Source organism: Gorilla gorilla, chromosome 7 (genome assembly GCF_029281585.2).
Source record: "Gorilla gorilla gorilla isolate KB3781 chromosome 7, NHGRI_mGorGor1-v2.1_pri, whole genome shotgun sequence".
NCBI lineage: Eukaryota > Metazoa > Chordata > Mammalia > Primates > Hominidae > Gorilla > Gorilla gorilla.
In genome coordinates, this window is record NC_073231.2 from 10,034,955 (window position 1) to 10,046,139 (window position 11,185).

Here is an 11,185-nt window from a genome sequence, read left to right on the forward strand (position 1 = left end):
TTTCAGAAATTGGTTTTGAGGCCCTAAATTTGTATGTTGAGGATCTATGTGTGTGTGTAAAATAGGATAGGATAAAGATTTAGAGAGAAAGAAAGATAGATGAAAGATGGATAAATAGTTAGATACATAGATAGATAGATAGATGATAGATAGATAGATAGATAGATAGATTAGACATATGGCTACAACATTATTGTCATCAACTCACAAAATATTTGAATTGGAAGTAATCTTCCAATTATCTAGATGTCCTCTAGATAAATCTCTTAATTTTAATGAAGTTGAAGTGAGATTCAGAGAAGTAGCTTGATAATTAGGAACAGATATACAATGACTATTTACTTTTCTACACTTGAAGACAATTGCTTTAATTTTTTCCGAGTGTGAAAAATACTCACTAGTAAATGAATAATAATAAATAAACTAATCAATTGATATGTGAATAAAAAGTCTTAGTTTAATAAAAAGTAGGGGCTAAATATGCACGTGTTTTATAACTTCTTTATTTGGCTCCTTTTGTTCCACTATTTAGCTTGTAGAAACTGTCTACCTAAAAGTTGAAATACTCAATTCCCCCACATGTGTTCTGAGAGACTGAGCTCGTTTGACTGCTGATTCCTTGGTGTTCCAAGGTTTCCTGGAAAAAGATGAACAGGTAATTTAGTTGAAGACCAGGCATCTATTTTGGTTCTTCTTTTCAGATGCCCCATGTTGTATTCCAGCTCAGTGATGGTATCCTGTGGACTGAAAGTGAAAAGTCTGTTATTAAAGCTTACAAACTTTACACTCAAACAGTATAGTTTTATAGCCAAGATCAATGATCACAAAATATAAAGGACACAGCAATGTACTCTGGAGAATTGTATCACTTGAAACTGTAACTGTTTAGGAAAAAAAGTGCCAGGATAGCCACAAAGTGACGGGAAGGAGAATATATTACAGAGTCAGGCTGTCATAACTAGGACAGCTGTCTGTCTCTCTTGGCTCTGAGTCTAGTCCTTCAAGGCTAGAAGGGCCACACAGCAAATTTCTTCTTTTGATGACTAAGATAATGTCTATATTGTATGTTTTTTAAATGTCCCTATTTACATGGATTTTAACTTAGGGTTTTTCTGGGTTTTTGTTTGTTTCTTTGTTTGTTTGGCAAAGCCCCACCTCTCCATTGCAGCCAATCATTCCTTTTAAAACATATTCACACACACATGCATACGCAAGAATTAATAATAAACTAAATTATGCATTTCCTTGTGAAGCTTTGAAAAACAGTTGCCAAAGTGTTCCTGAAGTCAGAGTCATACTGGAAGATTCTATGAGAGAGCCCGTTAGAACCCAGGTCGTTGTTGGGAGAATTGACAGAAAGTGCTCTCAGGAAAAACAAAGACCTTGAAATTTTCAGTGCTATCAACCCTTCATTTGCCCCACACTTTTGATTTCCCCTTTACGAGTACCATCCATGCAGTTGAATACTTTTCAGTTAGCCATTCTGGCTCACCCGTAGCACATGGCAGCCATTCACAGAGGTATCACAGCACTCACAGTCCCTTGTATGCCCTGTATTTGTCCCAATGGAAGGTCCTTCCTCTGCAGCACAGGCTCTCCAGCGCTGGCCTCCTTAGCAGTGTCGCTCCCTGTTGCCTGTTTCCCTTTTCGAGAGGCTGTTCACAGCATGTGCTTTGGGCCATTGTCCATGAAAGAGAGAAACAATCTGAGTCCCAGAGATCTCATCGCAGGAGGAAAAGATCAACTCCGTGGCTGTCTTTGTGGTGCCCAGTAAGAAATGGTGCCTGTAAATGTGCCTGTGCTTTTCTGGGGCAGTTTCCTGAAAAGGTGCAGGTGCAATGGTGGGCAGAAGTCACTCACATTTTAAGTCTTGGTCTGAGGCATTTTGAAGGCTAAGGCCATCATTTTAGGTCAAAAGAGGTTTCACGAAATGCGTAAAAATAGGGAGTGAGGAAAGTGTGACGAGCTGGTTATCTACTCTGGAGTTCTCTTGTCAATGTCAGCAGGAGGAGCCAATGCAGTTACAGGAGGACTCATATAACCGGTCGCCCCGGCTCACAGGTAGGCTCCGTCGTGCCTGCTCTTCAATCGGCCAGAGGGACGTGGCTGCTTGTACACCCAGGAAGTCTAGGTCACTCCCTTGAGTCCTGCCATACATTGAAGGCCTCTGCCATCAAACCAACTGCACTAGATTACAGCGAGTGGGAGAATCTGGAAGGATTTGTCTTAGTCAACGTGGTGTGTTTACTGTGAGCAGGGTACATGCCATTTGTCCACAATGGCCACAGCTCTCAGAGGCATGGCATTGAGACAGCGAGGACTCAGTAGGAGGGAGGGCAGGAGCAGGGTTCATATCATCTGTCCACACATTAGGTTAATGAATAACATAATGAACGATAGAGTGGGGACGTCTTTATTCTCTGACCATGAAGCCTGCCATGTATCAGAGAGCATCATAGCCCCTGGGACCGGCACCGACCACTTCTCTGTTGACTGTGGTTTCTGTTTACAGTGGTCCCACATCCACTTTTCCTGTCAGCCTCAATAACACCATGTCTGTGTATCATTTATTTGTTGCAAGCTTCTTAAAATTATTAAAGGGACGTTACTTATTTAAGCAAACTATATAAATAAAATTGTGAGAAAGAGAAAATGATGGCAGTAGCTATTTTCAAAAAGGAATCTTGGTTAATATTGTATACAATTATATACAATTCCATGAAAATTGTGTCTTCTATATAGGTATATCAAATATGTATTTAAAGTTGTTCTATATATAATTTAAAAGATTTTATCTGGTCTTTACAAGCATCTTAGCATCATTGTTTTCATGCTCACCTTGAAATCCACCACAGAAGGCTCACCTCCAAGGAGGGCACTCTGTTCGTTTCCTCTGACAAGGTTTTCACTGTTCCTCATGGTTATAGTTAGTTCTTATGAGTTCATTATATGATAAGCTGTTTGAAACTGATGAATCAATATCCTAGTGCTCCTAGGAAGTATTTGTCTTCAAATGATGGTATATTTATTCTTTAGTTTAAGAAACAGCTTTGAGATACAAGATTCACACATAATAGACGGATAATTACCAAGGAATTTTTTCAGTAGGTTTGGAGAGTAGTTTATAGCTTTTTCGGTATTCATCATTTCGGAAATAATTTTTTTTTTTTTTTTGAGATGAAGTCTCGCTCTGTTGCCCAAGCTGGAGTGCAGTGGCATGATCTTGGCTCACTGCAACCTCTGCCTCCCAGGTTCAAGAGATTCTCCTTTCTCAGCCTCCCGAATAGCTGGGACTATAGACGTGCACCACCATGCCCGGCTAATTTTTGTACTTTTAGTAGAGATGGGGTTTCACTGTGTTGGCCAGGCTGTTCTCGAACTCCTGACCTCGAGATCTGCCCACCTCAGCCTCCCAAAGTGCTGTGCTGGGATTATAGGCATAAGCCGCCACACCCAGCCAATAACTTCATTTTTGATGATTAGGTTTAGTAATCATTTTAACAATTCAGTACTTCAGTTTGAGGTATATATTTATACATACACACATATAAAGCTATGCTACCTAATATGATTTTGTGTTTCACACTGAGGTACTGAATTTATTTAAAATGTTCTATATGTATATATGATACACATATATATAACATATGTGTATCATGTGTGTATATGTGTGTATATATGGATGTGCATACATGTGTATATATGTATACACATACACGTGTATGTGTATGTATATACATAAGTGTGTATGTATATACATACATGTATGTGTACGTATATACATACATGTATGTGTGTGTATATATGGGTCTGTATGTATATGTACATATATACATATATATGAACTTATTTAAAATGTTTTATATATAGGATACACATATATGAAACATTTTATCATATGTGTACACATATGATAACCCACATTAGGCTACCAGATTCAACGCAGGTAGCCTAATTCCAGGGTCTGCACTTTTAAACAGATCCTGTGCTACTCTGCCTCTTTTGTGCTTTGGGTGCCCCATGGAGAGAGCAAATGAAAGGCCTTTTCACTCTTTTTTGGACCTTGCTAGGACACGCAAAGTTCAATAATCTCAGATTCTGAAAGAACTTTATAAATCTATCCATGGGGATAAAGACTTACTGAAAGATAAGCTTTTATTTAAAAATCATAATTACTGATACTGTGTTTCTTATTAGTATTTTTTTTTTTTTGAGACAGAGTCTTGCTCTGTTTGTCAGGCTGGAGTGCAATGGCACGATCTCCACTGACTGCAACATTTGCCTCCTGGGTTCAAGCAATTCCTTTGCCTCAGCCTCCCGAGTCTCGGACTACAGGTGCCTGCCACCACACCAGGCTAATTTTTTGTATTTTAGTAGGCACGGTGTTTCACCATGTGGGCCAGGATGTTCTCGATCTTCTGACCTCGTGATCCACCCGCCTCAGTCTCCCAAAGTGTTGGGATTACAGGCATGAGCCACCATGCGTAGCCTATTGTGTTTTAAAAGGCACATAGAAGGTACAAGCAAATGAAACTTGTAAGCAGCAATTAAGTTTCATGGAAGTATTTTCCTCTCTAAAGTCATAAAATGAAACAATGTGTGGAGCAAGCAATTCTTTATGTGTTGAGCCAATCCTTTTCTTTGGATTTTGTTTAGAGGACTCATCAGGATCTTGTGGGCAATCACATCACCTAAGCAGCAGGAGACATCCAGTAGTCCAAGGGAGAGAAAGCCCCAGGTTAGCCAGGGATTTGGAAATAATCCTCAGGCACTTCCCTGGGGTTCTGTCTTTCTGGGTTATTTGAAATGTCCTATTGTTTTCTCATCAGCCATGTACAGTATCCAAAATACCCTGATTCATAGATTTCCTGCCTTATATTTGAATGCCAGCTATTTTTCAACACACTTTGAAAGAATATAATCTACTTTAACAAAATTCTGTTTGAAAGGTTTTAGCAGAGCTAAAATCTCTTACCCAATAGCCTCCAATCGTGCATTAGAAAAAAAAGAAAGAAAGTCCATACCACAAAATAGACCCAGGCTCTACTCTAGGCACTTTGTAGATTTTAACTAATTTAATCCTTATACAAGTCTTCTTGGGAGGGCACTATTACCCACATCTCACAGATGAGAAAACTGTAGGACTTAGAGAGTTTTACAAGCTTTGCCCAAGGTTGGCACAGTTGATAAGTGGCAGCCAGGTGCAACCCAGGTAGCCTAATTTCAGGGTCTGCACTTTTAAACAGATCCTGTGCTACTCTGCCTCTTTTGTGCCTTGGGTACCTCACAGAACAAATGGAAGGTCTTTTCTGTAAGAATGAATATTGCAGTATTCTAGGAAATTACAGCACCCCAAATGACAACATCACTAGCAAGCATAGCAAAGCAGGAAGTGACCACAGATAAGTATGGCTGAGATTCTGAAGGCATAAACCAAATGTAAGAGTTGATTCAGCCCTTGGCTATGGGGTTCAATAGCTCTAAATATCATGGTTTGACTCACCTGTTTTTGAGCCTGTGCCCCAAGGTGATGTTTGGCTGTGTCTCCACCCAATATTTCATCTTGAATTGCATTCCTCAGAATTCTGACCGGTCAAAGGAGAGACCAGGTGGAAGTAATTGAATCATGGAGGCGGTTTCCTGGCAAGTTGCTAGTGAGTGAGTTCTCTCGAGATCTGATGATTGTATATGAGGCTCTTCCCCCTTCACTGGGCACTTTCCTTTCCTGTTCCTTGCGAAGAAGGTGTCTTGCTTCCTTTTCTGCCGTGACTGCTTTTCCTGAGGCCTCCCCAGCCATGTTGAACTGTGAGTCCATTAAACCTCTTTCCTTCATAAATTACCTAGTTGCAGGCAGTTCTTCATAGCAGTATCAAAATGGACTGATATACAAGGTTACTTGGTGAGCTTAAAACCAGTGCAAATGATTAAGTCTTGCACCCTGGAAATTTTGATTCTGTAAACTCAGGATAGACTTCGGAATCTGCATTTAAACAAACAAAAAATTCTCTGGGTAAATAAAAGACTCCAGTTTGGAAACCACTGAACTGGCTAATTTAGTCTTTCTCAAATTCTGATCTTCAGAGAGCAGTTCACCTGGAGCTTGTTAGAAATTCAAATCGTCAGTCCCCTCCCTGGATTTACTGAATCAGGAACTCAGTTTGATAGACCCTGCAGGTGAGTTGTGCCAGGTGTGTTGAGCCGGTCCTCTTCTTTGAATTTTGTTTACAGAGGACTCGTCAGGACCTTGTGGGCAATCACATCACCTGAGCAGCAGGAGATATCCAGCAGTCCAAGGGAGAGAAAGCCCCAGGTTAGTCAAGAATTTGGAAATAATCGTCAGGCACTTCCTTGGGGATCTGTCTTTCTGGGTTATTTGAAATGTCCTATTGTTAAAGTTTGAGAACCATTGCCCTAACTTGAAAACAAGTCCTTGGGTCACAGTGCATTAGCCTAGACATCAACTCTCTAAAGAATAATATCAGTGCTCAATGTTCAATGTGACTTTGTATTACAGCTCCTTCTGAAATTCTTTTAAAATCATGCTTCAATATGTTTTCCCTTTGTACAAAAAGGAAACCATGTTGCATCTGACATTCTCCACAGTAACAGTTAAGACAAAGAAGTCTTTGATAGTGTGGAAAACCCAGTAGAGTCGTTTTTTAATCCTCCTTGAATTCAGTCATTTTTAGAAGTTATACTTTTAGTTAAAAAATAAGTTTCCCTATTTATGATTCAAATGAAACAATACTCGAAGAATAAGGCACCATTCCTTTTCTCTGAGCCAAGATAGTACAAAACCTTCACAGGTGCTAATTAATCTCCTTACCGTTTCTGGGAAGTAGAGGTCAAGAATACTGCCCTCTTTGGATGTGAGAGGAAATGGAGGGACATGAACAATTGTCATCTACTTTGTATTCACTTCCCAACAATTCGATACTCGTGTTCTTTCCATTTTTAGTCGACTCTATAGTAACACAAGCATTAATTTGTAATTAACCACTGGACACATCTAAAGTATGTTATTTTGGCTTACAGTTTATAGCAGCCTGTATCTAAGATTTAAACATTATTTTGTGCCATAATAAAATAACTAAAATACTTCCCTGAAAAGAGATTCACCAGTTGACAATAATCTTTAATCACTTGACACATATTTATAGAACATGCTCCAAAGCAAGTAAACCTTCTTTCGATCACCCAGCCAAAAATTCCAAATGCCAATATTCTAACTTTCAGATATATGAAGTTATTTTTCTAAATATCTCACTGTTGTTTTTCACAGTATTAATATAGAATAGTATTTACATGTGCTGCCCAGGGCACAATGGAGATTCAGAACATGGTAATAAATGTACCTGCCACTCTCTGTCCCCAGAAAGATACACAAATAACCAGACAGATCATAAATGATAGACAGGTAGGCATATTGATGATACAGATAGGTAATAGATGTTAGGTAGATAGCCATATAGATGATAGATAATAGGTAGATAGATGATATAGAGATAAATAGATTATAGGCAAGCTAAACATCACTCATTGTTTATCGGGCATACAGAATACTCACAGAAGTATTCTCTGTGTGTGTATGTGTGTGTATGTGTGTGTAAATATTTTATGTCAGTTGCTAATTAGATGTGTATTTTGGGACCGCAATGTTAAGTCAGCTGACACTGAGTTGGTTAAATTATTTTGGGGGTGTTTAAATCACTCTACCAGTAGGCCGAGATTCTCTGTACTCGTCCAACAGTGTCCTAGGATTGTGAAGAGTCCGCAGGGAGCCTTTCATGTGTTTCACTGATTCTGGCTCTTCATCAACAGTGCTATCACCAAGGGCCCTCTTCCCGTTGATTCATGCAACACACGCTTGTTCACCACCCACCATTGACTGGCCACTGTGCGAAATGCTGAGCATTAAAAGATCAAGAAAGATAATGTTCGAGGTGGTGAGAGCACAGACGTCAAATCCATAGACTGCATTTCCTTGCCACAGTTCATCTGTCACTCCTGACTTCATCCATATTATTGATGCAGTTTGGAAGTGAGGAGTCTGGACCCAAGAGCCAGACTTCTCCTGCACTTATGGGTCCTGAGACCCTGGGCTCTTACATAATCTCTCAGTATGTAAAATGAGGATAATACGACTATTTCCCTCAACAGACTGTTTTAACCTATTTCCCATTTAGGAAAAAAAATGTGCAGCTCACTGCCAGTGCTCATTTCTTAAGGCAAATGGGAAAGGGGTTAAGGGTTCTCTGAGTTAATGCATGCTGAGTTCTTAAAGAATATAGGAAGGTTTCATGAATGTAGCTCTTGTTATTACTTTGTGAAGATGTCCATGGCACAGGTGACACTGACTCGCAGAAATGACTGGCTGTGCTGAGCACCTGCTCTGCAGAAGGCTCTGGAAGTACACCTGGCCTGCTTGCTATCTATGTCCCTTTAGAGCATCACGCTGCCTTTGTTTTTCTACAACTGAGATCCTGGACATTTTCTCTTCTGTCTAGGATGAAAGTTATTTTTAGTCTGGTTTTTTTTTTTTTGTTTTGGACAAGTGGGAACACACTCATGCTGATTTAGTAAGAACATCTTGGGCAGCATTGGGGCAGTGGCTTTTCCCCGCCAAGGAGACAAAAGATGATGTATACCCTAATTCCTGTATCATCTGCACTTCTCCCAAAAGACAGAGAGGACTGCCTTAAATTCTATGGAATCTTTAAGTGATTTAAGAAATATGCTCTCTGGGCTGTACTGGAATACAAGAGCTCAGTTTTGCAGACTTAGTGCAGCTGTTCTAATTTATGCATTTGGAAAGAGAATGCCATTGCTCTCTGCAAAGCTGTGAGATTGGTGCAGTCCAGCATCTACTTTCATGCATCGCAGGAAGCTCTATTTCCATTCCTGACAAGCCCATCTCCGGCTCAAACTGTGAGGAAAGAGAAGCAGTTCCTGAGTGAGGCACTGACAGGGAGACAGCTACAACAGGTGGCCAGGAGGGATGGGAAGTAGCTCTTGTTGATGTCTTCAAATTCAGTGCATATGAATTTCAAAATGTAAACATTTTAAGGCAATTTGGGAGAAGGGAATTAAGTTTTATTTTGAAAGTAAGCAAGGAGCAAAGGGTTCTCGGCAAATCTATCCCCCTTCCTCACCCTTCTCCTGGTGAGGACCCCTGCACGCCGCTGCCTGCCTTGCGAGCAAAGTGTCGATCCACAGCAATTTCATGTGCTCTCCACTCACAGCCAGAGACTGTGGAAATGGAGCTGTCAGCCCTGAAAATAGAGATGCTTTGGTAGAAGTTAAATAACAAAGCCGTCGAAAGTGCATTGCTCTCCATAGGTCCCTGGCTGTAATATTATTCATACCATCTTCCTTTTGCACCAGGCTGGAAACTCATTTTTAAAAACAATTGTCAATATATGTAGAGCTGCTGGAGCTAAACCTGCAGGCAAGAGCCAGGATTGAGGCAACTTTACAAAGCTACTGCTTTTTGATTGCTCTCTGTTTAAAGTCCATGAAAATGAAAGACTTACAGACTTCCCCCTTTCCAAGCAAAGCACTTTAGTGGCTCATTATTTTCAATGGTTGGGGTCCATGGAGGATTTTATTCTGCCCTAGCAGGTAGATTTCCTTTATTGTTAGCTCATTCTGTCCCACTTGATGCGGGATGGGTGGATGGAGATTTTCTGCAGCATTCCTGATAGGAGGCTGTCTAGCAACTGCTTCAGAGTCTCTGGCCCAGCATTTGCTGAGGTTCTATTATGCCTGCATCATAGTCCTGGGTTCTTTTCAAATGTCATCTTGTTTTGTGGTCCCCCAGATGCAGATGGCCTGGTGTGTTCACTTAGCCAACCTGGAACTGAGGTTTTGAGCCTAAAGAACTTGCTCAAGGTCATAGAACTGGTGAAACAACCCTCAGTGTGCCCTAAGAGCCTTGGGACACCATGTGCACTAAAGAAAATGTCGTTTTCTTTTTGTCCAAAAAATCGTCATTATAAGACACTGTTTCCTTCAGTCAGCCTTGTATTTCCCTGGCCTTTTTATTTTTATTCTTTGCCATTTTCCTTGGTTTTCATCTTTTTCACTGTACACTCTGAATCAATGGTCTACAACTTTTATGACATTAAAGACCTTTTATCTTATCCTTCACTCGAAGAACTTTCTGTTGAGGAACATTTCCTGTTTTAGCAGATGGATTAATAAGGAGTTATTCATCTCTCCATTTTAAAGATTTAATAATGTATAATGATACACGTGTCTAGCCACACAGTTGAAATAATTGTGGTTAAAAAAAACTGGCATATCCTATGGGATTCAAGTTTCAATACTTCCAAGAGTTTTTGAAATATTGCAAATAAAAAAAACTGACATTAGTAAGTCTGAGATTTCTAAGGGGTTCCAAAGCATCGCCATACAAATTTTTTCCTGTATTTCATTTGCTGTCATTGGCTTCCTTTGTGATGGAGAATAAAATCATTGTCACTGGGGCCAGTCTTGCCTGCCCCTTCTCCCTTGCATTCCCTGACAGCCTCTCCTTTTTCCTGGTCCAGATTTGTCATGATGCCTGCTGCTTCCTTCTTACCATTTATCACATCCCCTCTCCCGCCATTCTCCTCCTCTATATGCACACTGCCCTCCAGCAAGATCAGCTGGTGCACCAGAATAATGTGAAATGGGAGATTAATTATTGAAAGGATACTTACCACAGGCTGTTCTGGGAGCATGTGATTCGCGTTAGCCACAGCACTTTTACTGCTCCTTTCCACTGCTGTAAATCCCCTTTCCCGTAGGCTGCCCACCTAGAAAAGAGCAATGGAAGGCCTGTTCCTTTATCAGTACCTCTTAGAAGCTCCCTCACATCCTGGGAGGCAGAATGAATGGCTGTCCCAGCATGCCTCTCTGCTGGCTGATTGTAACACTTTTCACATCTATCACCCATGAGGACAGAAATTGTTTTGTTTATCTCTTTGTTAGCAGAATCTGTTACAACATTGTTTGTTCAGTAACAGTCACTGAGTTGAATCCTTACTAAGGTATTACTCTTGTCATGCATTTTTTAATTTAAATGGGCAACTCTAAAAGGGAGAAGGACAGGAAGGGCAGAAGAGAGAGAGGGCCGTAGAGGGACAGAGAAAGTTAATTTAACTTAAGAAAGAACACGATGGTTTTAATAGTTTAATGATTA

General features: G+C 40.3%; 1 long non-coding RNA gene across 1 annotated transcript; it reads right to left on the bottom strand.

Annotated features, from left to right (window-relative positions):
• Positions 1-437: 437 nt before the first annotated feature.
• LOC129524130 (uncharacterized) lies at positions 438-10,841 on the bottom strand. The gene is made up of 4 exons (XR_008667807.2): positions 10,704-10,841; positions 6,827-6,964; positions 5,504-5,980; positions 438-744 (listed from the first exon to the last, which is right to left on the bottom strand). It is a non-coding gene; the product is annotated as an uncharacterized lncRNA (long non-coding RNA).
• Between the last annotated feature and the right edge of the window lie 344 nt (positions 10,842-11,185).